Source organism: Eptatretus burgeri, chromosome 1, assembly GCF_056783735.1.
Source record: "Eptatretus burgeri isolate ZD-2024b chromosome 1, Ebu_testis_v1, whole genome shotgun sequence".
Classification (NCBI taxonomy): domain Eukaryota; kingdom Metazoa; phylum Chordata; class Myxini; order Myxiniformes; family Myxinidae; genus Eptatretus; species Eptatretus burgeri.
Window position 1 is genome coordinate 145,435,551 of NC_140961.1, and position 12,775 is coordinate 145,448,325.

The window sequence follows — 12,775 nt, forward strand, 5'->3', positions numbered from 1 at the left end:
ATATATATATATATATATATCAGGAAATGTAAGCTTAGTTTAATGCAAATCATTGTGGATGTTTACCATCTCAGTGTTTTGGACTCCGTGGTACTGCGAATAAATATTCTCTGATCATATGTACTTTTCTTTGTGGACAGTTAATTAATTGTTTCTTACAAATTGAGTAACAGGATTTACACCAGGTCAGTTAAGAGACCAAATCAGAACATTCCACAACAAGTGCTTCGCTGCAAGTCAACATTGGAACAGAGAGGACTGGCAGTTAGTCTAAGCCGGCTTCTGACAGGAGTGACAGGCAAAGCACTCCTGGTGTATACCAGTATGCGCTTGGAGTATGTTCATGAATGATCGCTTGAAAGTGGCCTTGTTGAAGAGGTATAAACTTACAGAGGAGGGACATCGCAAGACGATCAGAGAAATTAAACCTGACGAGGGTGAAACTGTTTCTGTTCCTGACATGTTTGAGATGGTGCTTTGCACAATGGACTTTGATGGCAAAGTGCAAATGCAGCTGTGAAGCATTAACCAACTTGTTGGTTCATGAACAGCTCCTTCGTGTGTTTTCTATGGAGATGGCCCTGTTCAACACTGAGAGTTCCTCAGACAACCTTGGCTGAGCAGTATATTGAATCACATGGTGAGTGCATTACTGGGATGTTAGCCAAGAAAAAGGACATCACAATGACATCAAAGTCAGACATTTTGCTGCACAAGACTGACCCATCTCAGCCTACAAAGCCCCAATTCAGTAGAAATCAGAGGGAATGCATCTGTTGTAACAAGAAAGGCCCCATTATGGGGGGATGCTGATTGAGGAAGACAGCTCAGATGAGGCCACAGCAGTAGGCAGCCAGTGTAGTGCACAATTTCCAGAGGAAAGACATTATGTGCAGAGCAGAGCTGAAAGAGCAATCTGCTTCAGCTGTGCAAAGGTGTCCTGAGGAAATGTGGGTGGACAAAGGAGGATTTCAGTCAACACCTCTGGTGTTCAGCAGTTGTGTGAAAACCACTTCTGGCATCGCTAATGGCAACATCACCATGGATGAAGGCTACGTGGGTTCACAGAAAGTGACAGTACTGCGAGACTCAGGATGTAGTAGGGTCGCTGTGAAAAAAGACCTGATGACTACAAGGCAGATAACTGGCTAGGTCTACTCCTGCAAACTGATTGAAAGTACATTGCATCACTATCAAGTTGCAAAGATCCACATGGACACACTGTACTGTATAGGAGAGCTGGAGCTTATGTGCTTGGAGGACTCCATTTGTGATCTTGTGATTGGCAATATACCAGGATCATGAGAGGAAAAGGATCCAGACCCAAACTGGATTCCACAGCTGGCACAAGCAGCAGTGACCAGGGTCAGACCAATTACAACAACGATGACATCAAACTATTGAAGGTGTCACAATCTGACATTCCTCGGGTGATTGTGCAAGAGATCGAGCAAGCTCAGACGGAAGATGGTGGAAGGGGGTGCAGGATAATAGATATCATCAGACACAGGACAAGAGCAAGTACAGGCTCAAAGTCCACAAAGGTGTCATACTTTATCTACACAACGGACACGACAAAGGACCAAGGTGAAGCAAATCATCGTTCTGACCAAGGTTGGAGACAGACTTTTATTGCTACTACCAATGGAACACAACAAGTTGACGGTCCAGTGACAAGGACCACATGACGTTCAGGAAGTAGTCAGCTGGATGGACTACAATATCTTTGTCAAAGGCAAGACGAAAATATACCATGCCAACCTTTTGAAGTTGTATCATGAGAGAGCTTACAAAGCAACTGATATGACATTACAGACAGATGTTGTCGGAATGGTGGTCATTGACCCCAGTGCCAGATGGTGATGAAGAATGTGTGTTGGCGAATGAAGACTTGCTTGAATTGAGACGCAGGGCTGATGAAGAGACACAGGAGGAAGACATCAGCAAGGATCTGTCAGCAATGCAGTGGGAAAGGGTCATGTACAGATGGAGGAAGAGAATTTCACCTGCATCAGAAACACCCCAGTACTGATGACCAAAAGACATGTTAGATCATTCCTGGGCTTGGTGGGGTACTTTTTGGAGGTTCATACCAAACTCCAGAGATGAAGTTGTGCCCCTCACTGACCTCACCATAAAGGGTCAGCCCAATCACATTCCATGGGGAACACCCTAAAAAGGCCTTTTGAAAAAAAAATCAAGAACCTCCTTTTCAAGTCATATGGTTTGAAAGGATCAAGAACCTTATTTGCAACGCCCCTGCACTACGTTTTCCAGACTTTGCCAGATCATTCATCATGCAAGCGGATGCGTCCGATGTCTGAATCAGAACAGTGTTGTTGCAGGAGTACAAGGACAAAGTATTTCCTGTAATGTATGCCAGCAAGAAACTTATGCCCTGGGAAGGGACCTACTCATTGACAGAACGTGAATGTCTCGCAATAGTTTTTGCTGTTAAGATTTCCAGAAATACATCGACTGATGAGAGTTCATCATACAGACCGATGATCAGAACCTGTTGTACATATAGAAGTGCAAGATTGACAATGTGAGGATAATGCAGTGGGTATTGTTCCTGCAAAACTCTCAGTTCTGTAAGTATTCAAAGCATGAAAGGATCTGAGAATGTGGGAGCTGATTGGAAGAGTCGATGTGTGATTGTTTCTTTTTTGTTTGTTATGCACCCTCTAATTTTAACTGACTTGTAAAAAAATATGTATTTGCAATAATATTTTTCTAAAGGTGGGGCTTATTTGTCAGTTAAAAGCGAGATGTTGTGGTATTTTGTGAATAAGCATTAGTAAATTCATGAAAATGAATGATTGAAATTGATGGTTCCATGTTATATGTTTCATTTTGCACCGAACAGGAAATTCTATTTTAAACACCTTGATGTAATGAGCTAATTTTGACTGTAGATGGCAGTATTGTAATGCAAACTGTCTGGTGAGATTCAAGAAGGCACTGAAACGTTCTCAGGCAAAACTTCCAGCAAGGACGAGAATTGCAGTTAATAGAAAGCACGGGATCGTTCTGTGATACTATATAAACCCGTGAGAGAGAGAGAGAGGTGTAGAGAGTCGGGTGACGTGACGAGCCGTTTGTATCCATCGGCTCTGTGTTCGATGCAACTCTGATGAGTGAACGAGATGTTAATGTTCAGAGCAGTTGTTAATGTGTGCAACCGATTTTAATCAGTTTGATTAAAACTCATTAAGATTGTGCATCAGGAAAGAATACTTTTGAGCTCTTCAATCATCCAAGATGGACCAGCATATGAGGGAGAACAATGCGACAGAACGCGATGGTTCGACAGCACCAAAGGATGAGGTGAACATGCATGAGTTGTGCCAGGTGAACATGCATGAATTGTGCCAGAAGACCAGGGACACTGTGCGGAAGCAACCCAATGCGAGAATCATTATTGGACAATGCATTGTATGTATTGGTGAACTTCCTCATTTCACTTTGTGTCTGTTTATTTGAAATACAAGTTTCAAAAATGTTCCGCTGTTGATATGATCACTGTAACGTCACTCAATAGGCATAGACACCAACTGACAAATATTAATTCGAGTGGTAGCCAACTGGTACCTTTTTCAGACTCGTGAAGCTCAAAGCTTGGATTGCAGCATTGAGAGAATGTGTTGTGTAGCCTGGTGTTGGCGCAGTGGTTAGGGCAGCGGCTTGGGATCCAAAAGGTCCTGAGTTCAATCCCCGTTGGGCCACTGAATTAATACACCAGGGGGCTCACTCAGCCTGTCATCCTTCCGAGGTCGGCGAAATGAGTACCAGTGTACTGGGCCGATGTATACCCCGGTTAAAATAGGTGCACCCTAAAATAGGTGAACGAGGAGTACACAGTTGTGGGAAGACATGATTGAGTAAGGGGGCCTCGCTGGCTAGTTACATCTCGACACGACAAAATATGGCAATGTAATTTTCGTGTCATGCTGTGAATTTGCCCGCGTGACGATTAAAGACGCCAGTCATCGACTGATGCAGCCCCCCCCACCCCCCATCCAGGTTGGGCTTCATCGTGTGAGAAGTCCCTTGATTCCTCATGTTGTGCCATTCTGGGCGAGCAAGCCCGGTATTCTGCAGAAGAGCAGCGTCAACCACCCCAATCCTGAGGAGAAACTTTCATGACAGTTTTTGGGCTGTCTTGATGAAGGAACCATCGACACTAATTTCCTCCCATATGCTTCCCGCAACGAGAGTGGCTTGGCGCCATTTTGTGTGCGGTTTCCTGTCACATCGGGCGACGTGGCCCGACCGCAAAGCTCATAAAAGATCACTCCTGGACCCAAAGATAAGTGTCAGAATAAGGGAGGGATTTTTCTCTTGCTTCATCTTTCCCCCTTGTCCATTTTTATGTCTGAGAGCAGAGGTACCTCGAATAGGAATCTCCCTTCTCTCTTAGTATTGCCATAAGCTAAGCAATCAAGATCCACAAAGATAATAGATCAATTTGTACTTGTCACACACCCAACTTTCCAAACAAGTTTTGTGTGAATCCATCCATACCTGTTTGAGATATCCTGTCCACAGACAGAGAGACAGACATGCAGTGGTGAAAACAACCTCCGTCCACCTTTGGTGGTGGAGATAAATACATAATAGTGCACAGAAGACGCACACAATAAAAACAACCACAGCTATGATCGCAAAAACAACAACTACGTGTCGTTAAAAAAACAAAAAACAAACTTTTATGGCTCCGGTAATGAAGTCGCAGGTGGCAATACATTTTTGAGATATCTGTCCATCCAACATACGTCCATCCTTGCTAATTTTCTCTTCTTTTCTCTGCAACTGCTTATCTGATTGACAGAAAATATTCACCATCGATGCGACTATTCATGTAGAATGTCGTTATGATAATTATGACGTCATAGGTCGCATGGTGTGGCCACCATTCTGTGTAGAAGGAAAAACTTTGGACCTCTGTATTTCCAAAACCGTTCCATGGAAAAAAAATTGAAACTTGGCAAATGTGAAGTACTCCCCATGGGAAACAACTCTGATTTTTGATGTCATAGGTGGCTTCATTATGATGTCATAATTTCATTCATGAAACGCTTTATTCGATCAGTATGAACATTTTTAAGGGTCATCTCGGGCTTAATTGGAATTGAGGAAAAAAATTGATGACGTCATTAGTCATGTGGTTCAGCAGCCATATTGTTTTTAACGTAAAACCTTCAAAAATCTTTTTTTTCTGAAACAGCTGAACATATCGATGGGAAAGCTTTACAACATTAATCGCCTATCCACAAGGAAAAAAAGTTCTTCATCTATGATGATACGGGTCACATGGTTTATCAGCCATATTGGATTTGCCGTCAAACCCTTAAAAATCATCTTCTCCAGAATGGCTTGACAGATCGAGGGGAAACTTCACCCACATGTTCCGCAATCCTTGGGGATACCATAGTGTTCATGAGTAATTAATAGGTCACAAGGTCTGGCAGCCATATTGGATTGAAAGAAAATCTCTGAAAAATTCTCTTGAACCGCTTCATCAATTGACATGAAACGTCACAATTGTGATCTAGTCCTCATGGAGAATATATGTTTTAAATTTCAACCTGATTGGATGCATGGACTGTCACACAGAATTATTTAATATTTTAACTCTGGGTTCAGGGATGATGTCCTCGGTGGCTTTGCTATGATGTAATAATTGCATACGTCGAACACTTTATCCGATTGGTATGAACATTTTTGAAGGTTATCTGTGGATAAATTGTCTGGGGTGGGTGGGGGGAGGGGGGAATGGTCACATGCTTCGGCAGCCATTTTTTTTTTAACATAAAAACCATCAAAAATCTTCTTTGAAATGACTGAATAGATCAAGGCGAAACTTTACAAGTATGATCACCTATCCATTAGGAACAAAATGTTCTCCACCTATGACATCATAGGTCACCTGGTTTGGCAGCTCTGATTTTTTTTTGAAGAATAAACATTTATTTCTTCTTCTCCAGAATGGCTTGACAGATCAAAGTGAAACTTCACTTAATTGTTCACCAATCTTTGGGGATACCAAGATGTTCACGAGTAATTAATAGGTCACATGGTCTGGCAGCATATTGTTTTGACCAAAAATCTTAAACCTTTCTCTTGAACTGCTTCGTCAATCGATGTGAAACATCACAGTTATGATCTAGTAGTTAATTGGAATACATTGTTGTAGTTTTTGCCGGTGCATCACCAAGAGCACGACCACCAGATGGAGCAGTGGAGTCGCCTCGGCTCGATTGCCCGGAATCGCAGTCGAAGCTTCCGGCCAACTCCGCAAACCTGCTACGGGTGCCTTAACACACCATAAATTGCCAATATTCTGTCCACGCGGTTTAGGGTTAATCGCCGAATCTCAATATGCCTAATTATCTGCGCAGACAGAAGTACTGAGGATTTATACCTCGACGGAACTCTTCCAGAAACGAGCCGCTAAGTGCACTCGTTCCGTGTGCAATTCCGAGCGGTTTTAATCGCTAAGCTTTTGATTTTGTCAAGGTCTGAGGCGAGGGAAGAGGCTGTTGCCTATCAGTCAGAATGATGAGAGATTCATGGCAGAGAGTGGAGTCATCAGTAAAGAGATGGAGGATTTTCCAGAGAGTCAGTGAGATCATTGATGAAGATTACAAATAATAAGGGACCGAGAACACTGACTTGGGATACACCAGCCTTGACATGGAGAGGAGATCAAAGGGTTCTGTTGAGAGCCACACATTGAGTATGAGAGGGGAGTAACTCAGTAATCCAAGAGTGGACTTTGCCCCTTGGATTCCATAGGCAGACAGTTCCCCCCTTTCCAGGGATGCCAGATGATCTCAGAGATCGAATGACGACCTGCTGGGCCACGGACTACATCCAAATGATGGGTGCAGAGCCCACAAAGCGCTGGCGCATTGCATCAGGAATCGTTGCAGGGTGGGTCGCGAGGCAGCTCAAGTGCCTTCAGACCATATATGAATACACGGGGTCCGCGAATAGCAAATCCATGAATAGTGGGTTCCGACTGTATGTGTGTTATATATAATTATTTATTTCTGTATATATAAATATATATATGTATGTATGTATGTATATATATATATATATATATATATATATATATATATATATATATATATATATATATATAACATCATAAACTGTCAATATTCTGTCCACGTGGTGCAGGGTTCATTGCCGAATCTCGATATGCCTAATTATCCGCGCAGACAGAAGTACTGAGGATTTATACCTCGACGGAACTCTTCTGGAAACGAGCCGCTAAGCGCACTCGTTCCATGTGCAATTCCGAGCGGTTTTAATCGCCAAGTTCCGTCGGACCAATTATCACTTTAATTTGGCTTTAATAGCCTGCTAATTTCCCGAACGCGCTGTGGAAGTCAATGGGAGGAAATGACGCAACGAGCAGATTGACATTCAAACAATGGGGACATTTATTTTGATAGGCGTGCAATCAATGGGGGAAAAGGGACAAGACACGAGCAAAGCCTACAGCCGATGTCTACTTGTTTATATACAGGCACGTACTTATATCAGTTCGACTTAAGAAAAGACAAGGTGCCACAGACTTTCACACAAAACCCAGAAAAGAACAGGGCTCATGAGCGTTTATTTGTACTTGGAGCCTGGATGACCAAGGGCTCACCAGCGGCCGCGCAGGTTACCTTGCTGCCCCTTGTGAGGACTCCAAGGTCTTCAGGTCAATGACCCCTGGTTTCTCTGTTCGGTCCTTGCGTTGCAAAAGCGCCAGTCGCTTGAGCGGCTTGAGCGGCTTGGCGAGCAGCTTGAGCGGCTGCTTGGTCTCCCTCGGTGGCCCGGCTTTGCCGCAGCCCCTTTTGGCAGGCCTGGCCGGCGATGCTTTTAGGAGAGTGAATGGGTCTTTTGCTCTTCCCGAGTTGATGCTCTTTAGGACCCGTTCACCACCTCAGCGACGCCTGCCCGACCACCGTGAGCCCGGACCACCAAACTCGCTGTTACTGCTGGCACCTTGCCCGGAGACTCCGGCTCCTGGGATGATCACTGCAGACTGCAGAATGGCTCCTCTGCCGCTGCCGTCTCTCCTTCTTCTCTCTCTGGGAATCTGCTCTGACTGACTCAAGACCCACCCTTTTTTAGCGCTGGGCGTGCGCTCCCTGAACCTTCAGCCGAGGCTGGGGCTCCGTCCAATGTTCACCTCCGAACCTTCACCCCTCGAACGCCTCGTGGGAAACCCCATTCTCGACGTCACGCGTTGGTGTCGATTCAGCCGTCCTTTGATCCGATTATGCAAATTGGCTTGCGCCACGGTGGTTCGCTGCAGTGCACAATGGTGGTGGTGCAGTGGTGGCGTCCCATACTGATGGTTGGTACGGAGGTGGCATTGCCTGCTGTCAGAGATGATGGCGTTCTCGTAGATGTTTCGAAATAAAAGACAGAAAGAATAACGGCTACCTCAAAGATTCGCAGACCGGCACACGGAAAATGCGCTTTACACATCGGTGGGGGATCTAACCTGAAACACAAACTTATCGAAATATCTGATCTCTGAGGAAAATGAATGGTGTTTTGTGAATTTCCACAACTGCAACCCTACCACTCCCCTTTTTACAGACTTGTCCCGAGTCGTCAAATTTTCGTGTGCCTTCATGTGTAAGTTCTCCCCTCGTACATTTTACCTTCGAATCCCTGAGTGCGACATTTTGTGTATCCACGTCCCAAAAATAAATAACCTATGGGCTGCTTAACTACCTAAACAAGCTCACTAATTCGGACGACTTATCTACAATTGCCGGCGCTAAGACCTAAGTCACATTTGCTCTTCGGCGAGGATACGGCGCCTGTACGCCCTCAGAATTGACATAAACGTGCGGCGGCCACAGAGTTTCTGCGGTGGCTTCAGGGTGGCCCTACGCCGTTTGGCTATCTTTTACAGGCCGCAGGGGTCTCCATGGAATTATAACGCGGAGTTATAAGTTTTTTCATTTCTACGTTCGCTGTAGCAATTCGACAAGCTGAAAAAATACTGGTTAAAAAAAAAAAAATGAACCCACTCGTTACCGTCCGTCTGGCCGCATGTTCGCCTTCGGGCCCCCCTGTGGTCGCCTTGCGGGCACCTTGAGGCTACCTTGCGTCTGCCTTGAAAATGATATGGCCGCCGCAGGGCCCCCTTAAGGTCACTGTGCGACATCAAATCAAGACCGTACGGCAACCCCACGTTTTTGGTCTACACAATTTCTAAATACGCCGTGCGGCTCCCCGAAAAATAAAAACATATGTGACTGCTACATTGTGTGTCCGTGGAAATACTGCGGCCGCCGTATTATTGCTAGTGGCCGTAGATTTTGGAGACCCCACGGCCACTGTGGCAAATGTGACAGGCCTAAACAGACATGCAGGTGAGGTTCCACGTATTTACATCTTTTATCTTAACCTTATAATTTTTCACTAAACCATGGCCCAGGCCTGATGGACTCTGTGGGAAAGAACGCAGAGCAAATGTCAACAGTTATTGAGGTGGGTGAGTGCTCAGCAGCTTGAAGGCAAGACGTCTTCGGGGTCGTGTTCAAACCGGCCCCCTTCTGGTACGTTCTTCCTTCTTTTTGTTTGTTGTTCTTCAGCTGCTGAAGGCAACTCACCCTAACCCGGCGGCTATGCACCATCCCTCAGGCCATTTATGAAGCAGGGAGCCTAGCTTCCCAAATGCAGTCTCTGGCTCATGAAATGAATGCAGATGAGCAGTGAACACAAGTACAGGAAGGTAGCCGGCTGCCCAATGCAGTCCCTGGCTCCTCCCTGCGATGAACTGGATGGACATGGAAGCAAGCAGATGGAAGATGCAAAACACACAAATGGACTGGATGGATGCAAAACACAAAACGGTGCACGGGCTGCACCAATGCAGTCCTCATGTGCGGCTGCCTGCTGGGCAGTCCTTGCAAAACACGTTGATCCTGGCGGACATGGAGATGGATGGACACATGGGGCAAATGCAAGAAGGGTAGCAGGCATGGGGTCATGGCAGAGGCAGGCAAACGAGGCATGGCAAGGCAAGGCCGGAACAGGCCGCTGTGGCACAAACAGGCCGGCATGTGAAGCTGGCCAGCCTTTGCTCTCGTTCCATGAGGTTTGTGGAGGGAGTGCGGTGGTGCCAGCCGCTCTGAAGGCGGGTTCGGACCTAACCTACCGTCTCCCCCCAAACTATCGCCTTTGACTGTCTCTTTCCATACCCACTCCCTTAATTTGCAACACAAAACCAAATTTCGCCCCATCTTATAATTTTTTTAAAAAAATTTTCTTTTATAATTTCGTCCCTAACCCCCTTAGCCCGTCAAGAGGACTCCTGCACCCTCCAAACGGGTTTCGGGCCGAACACTCGCACCAACAGCAAAACGACCTCCATTTTGTAAATTTGGCTTACCCACTAACTGACTTTTTACTCCGACCCTGGGTGGGTGGGTGTCACCCTTCACCCGAGAACCTTCACCCGAGGCTGGGGCTCCTCCCACTGCTCACCTCCGAACCTTCACCCCTCGAACGCCTCGCGGGAAACCCTATTCTCGACGTCACGGGTTGGTGTCGGGGAAGCCCTCTTTTAATCCGATTATGTAAATCAGCGCACAATGGCGGTGGGCAGTGGTGGCGTCCCATACTTGTGGTTGGTACAGAGGTGGCATTGCCTGCTGTCGGAGATGATGGTGTTCTCGTAGATGTTTCGAAATAAAAGACAGAGAAAGAACAACGGCTACCTCAAAGATTCGCAGCCCGGCACATGAACAAATCCCTTTACACATCGGTGGGGGATCTAACCTGAAACACATACTTATCGAAATATCTGATCTCTGGGGAACCTGAATGGTGTTTTGTGAATTTCCACAACCACAGCAATTTGTTTTATATTTCAACCTGATCGGACGCACAATGTGGCAGCTATAATTATTTACTATTTTGAATCTGGATTCAGGGATAGAAATCAAACTTGGTGCAAGTTTGTATAATGACGTAATAATGTTGGCAGAGGCATATCTTGTGATATCGTGACATTAAAGATTGCTCTTCTAGTTTTGCGTGTTTCACTTCATTTTACATCCTCATTGAGAATGACAAATTGACATGCTATATGTTTGTCAAGTACAACATGTTATATTTTGATTAAACCCATCTGGGTAAAGACAGCTGGGCACTCATAGTTTCTATTAAAACATAATGCAGATCTCAAATTGCACTGACAATGCATAGCAAAGGTACATTAATATATAATGGTTGTGTGATGAGGTCGTTGGTATGACTGAATGTTCCTTTGGAGGGAGGTGGAGTGCATTGTGTTTCCCTGTTGGTATATTACAGCACAAATTCAGAGTAAAAAAAGACATTGTGCAAAAGAGGATTTTTCTCTTCACAGTCACAACCTATTGTAAAAGGAAATATTTAAGGTGTCGTATTACACAAGGTGTTGTCCAAGGTAGTCACGTTAAGAAATTAGCAATCAATTTACTTGGAAGAATTTTTTTTGTCCGTTTAATCAAAACAATGCTTTTTTTTTGAAAAGCCCGCCTTCCAGAATGGAAGAGGAAGCATGATCCAGAACTTTAACGTTGCAGTTCAAACAGTGTGACAATATGAACCCTATAGATTACATTATAGAATGACAGACACTGAAGAAGCACACAAAATTATTCATAGTAAGACCTCTTGAAGCAATATGAAACCAAACCACACTCTTCGACACTGACAATGACAGATATGCCCTTACCTACATTATTACATCATTGTACATACTTGTTCCAAGTTTGATTTCAATCCATGAACCCAGATTCAAAATATTAAATCATTCCGGCTGCCAGACCGTGTGTCCAATCAGGTTGAAATTTAAAACATATATTCCACATGACTACTAGATCATAATTTTGAAGTTTCATGTCGATTGATGAAGAGGTTCAAGATAATTTTTCGAAAGATTTTTGTTCAATCAAATATATCTGCTGGACCCTGTGACCTATTCAATATTCATGAACACTCTGGTATCCCCAAGGCTTGGGGAACATGTAGGTGAAGTGTCCCCTTTGACCTGTCAACCCATTCTGGAGAAGAAGATTTTTAAAGGCTTATTCTTCAAAAAATCGAGAGCTACCAAAGCATGTGACCTATGACGTCATAGGTAGAGAACATTTTGTTCCTCTTAGATGGGCAATCATACCTGTAAATTTTCGCCTCAATCTCTTCAGCCATTTTGGAGATGTTTTTGAAGGTTTTTATGTTAAAAACTATATGTCTGACGAGCTACGTGACTGTTGACGTCATCAATTTTTTCCCCCATGCAATGTAGCTCCAGATGACCATCAAAAATTTTAATACTGGTTGGATGAAGTGATTGACATGCAATTATGATGTCATAACTGGCATCTATGACATCAAAAAAATCGCACTTATTTCCCATGGGGAGTACTTGACATATGCCAAATTTAGATTTTTTCCATGTAGCAGTTTTGGAGATACAGAGGTCCATTGTTTTTCCTTCTATCCAATATGTTTTCCCTTTTCCCATGGCTGCCATCCCACCTGACTTATGACAATATAATTGTCATCAAAACAATCCATATGAGTAGTCGCAATGATGGTGAAAATTTTGTGTCAATCATGTAAGCTGTTGCAGAGAAAACAGAAAATTAGCAGACGGACAACCTGAAAACATAATGCCTCTGGCGACTTCGTCAGTGGAGATATAAATATGTAGTAGTACACAGAAGAAGCACACAACAGCAACAACAACCACAGT

General features: G+C 44.4%; 1 protein-coding gene across 10 annotated transcripts in view; it reads right to left on the reverse strand.

Annotated features, from left to right (window-relative positions):
- Positions 1 to 12,775, reverse strand: part of LOC147035689 (uncharacterized) — a 159,121-nt gene that overhangs the window by 131,210 nt on the left and 15,136 nt on the right. The gene's annotated exons all lie outside the window — the stretch shown is intronic.